This window comes from Pseudorca crassidens, chromosome 3 (genome assembly GCF_039906515.1).
Source record: "Pseudorca crassidens isolate mPseCra1 chromosome 3, mPseCra1.hap1, whole genome shotgun sequence".
In the NCBI taxonomy this organism is placed as follows: domain Eukaryota; kingdom Metazoa; phylum Chordata; class Mammalia; order Artiodactyla; family Delphinidae; genus Pseudorca; species Pseudorca crassidens.
The window spans coordinates 169,104,892-169,107,046 of NC_090298.1; positions in this window are offsets into that span (position 1 = coordinate 169,104,892).

The window sequence follows — 2,155 nt, forward strand, 5'->3', positions numbered from 1 at the left end:
GTCTGGAGTTCCACGGTTAGTGCCCCACCCACCCGGGTTAAGCATTCAGATGGAGGTTCCTGGAATGGAAGCTGTTCTCACTTTAATGAATTTCTTGGAAACTGCAAAGGATCAAGAGGAGGGGGCTGAGGGGGAGCAGCCCCTCCTATGCCCTCCTCACTGGACCTGTAGGAGCTGAGCTTGCTGTGGCTTCTCTGGCTGCACTGGTCAGGATGGGGGACACAAACACAGGCTAAGGGGCACAGGCCAGTCTCGTGGGGGCCCCTGTCCTCTGACCGTGTTCTTCGCTGTCCCTTAAACTCCCCTGTGGCCACGCAGGGTGTTAGGAAAGCACAGTCTGATGTGGTGAGGTCAGGGTGTTCCCTGGCTTCCTTGGGACCTGGTCCAGGGGTGGCTCTGGGAGTCCCAACCACTTCCCACCAGTTAGATTCACTTCCCTGCCCCTCCTCGGGAATATCTGTGGCTCCCTTTGTCCTCAGACCAAACGTCCACGCTCCTCACCTTGGCATTTGAGGACTTCTGGTTTCATCCTCGGGCTGACAGAGACACTGCTGCGGTCCCGCTGAATTGTGCACATTCCCCCACCTCAGGGCCTTTGTTCAGGCTGTGCCTGGAATGCCTCCCCCCCATCTCTCAGCTACATCTCATCCATCCTTAAGTCCAGCCCCAATGACACCTCCTCCAGGAAGCCTTCCCTGACTCTCCCCTGGTGGGATAGCTCCAACCCTCTGCAGCCCACCTTCTTGGGGCTCCAAGTTGCTTTCTACCTGGACATAAACCACAGGCAGCTTTGCCTTCTCTTCCCTCACAAGGCTGGGGGCTCCTGGAGGGCCAGGCTTGGTGAGGATGAGCCGAATGATACACAGAAGGGGCAGGTGACAGAGGGATCGGCTCAGGCAAAGGCATGGCAGTGGAGAATCAGTTTGACCAGCCCTGAGGGGAGGGAAAGAGCATGAGGTAAGTCCTGGAATTTGGGGGGAGGGAGCAGTAGTTAAGGCCCTGAGGTTGAGTCCCTGCCTTGCCTACAAACGGATGGGTAAGCAACTGCTCCTCTCCAGACCTCAGTTTTCTCCTCTGTGAAACAGGTATGAAAGTAGGAGTAAGGTAGCAGCCCTCAATCCTAGTAGGTCGTTCACCGGTGGAAGCTATCGATCATTCACTCATTCGTTGGTTCATTTAACAAATAGTTATTAAATAGCGCCTGCTGTGTGCCAGACAGTCTTGCACCCTGCGGGCACGGCAGTGAGGAAAATGCAGAAAAATTCTGCCCTCTAGGAGGGACAGACCATAAACAAGAAAAATACGTAAATTAGTTGTCTTAGTAGGTGATGAGAAAAGCTGGAGGATGGGGAGTGTGCAGGGGTACAAGGAGGGCGATATTTTTTAAAATAGGAGAGGAGGGGTCCAGGAAGACCTTTCTGAAAAGGTGACATATGTGCAAAGATGGACGAGCATTCCTCACAAAGGGCAGCTGGTGCAAAGGTCCTGGGACAGGACCGGGCCTGGTGAGCTGGAGGAACAGCCAGGAGGCCCGTGTGTCTGGAGCAGAGTGAGCGAGGGGGAGAGAGGGAGGGGGAGGGCAGGGAGGGGACAGGGTGGGTCTTGTGGGCCACAGGAAGGACTTGGGCTTTTACCCCGAGGGAGGTGGGAGCCCTGGAGGGCTGTGGGCAGAGGAAGGAAGGGACCTGACTCGGTGTTTATGATCATTTTTGTTATTTTTGCTGGGTTTCTCCCCCTTCGCTATGCTGTGGCAGCCCTGCGGGGAGGGGAGGGGAGGGGAGAGGCACACCCTGTGTTTCCCACCCGCCTTTGCCACCACCTTTGGGAAGCATTGGCTGAGGAGTTTGGGAGACACCCCTGTTTTGTTCCCCAACTGTTTGGCAAACACAGTGATGGCTCCAAGGAAATGACCTGGGGGTCATCAGGCCCAGTGGCTGGACCTTCCCTCCTCCCAGCTTAGCACCCAGAGCCATCAACTGGACACAGCTGGGATCCCTGTCCCAGGGGCGGGCAGGGGGCATTCAAGGAGGGCGTAGCAGTCATTTCTCTGCCTGCACACCCACCCACAGACAGCCTACTGGCATATAGGCTCTGGATCTGGGTTCAAATCCTGTCTCTGCCACTTCCCAGCTCTGTGGCCTCAGGTACAGGATGC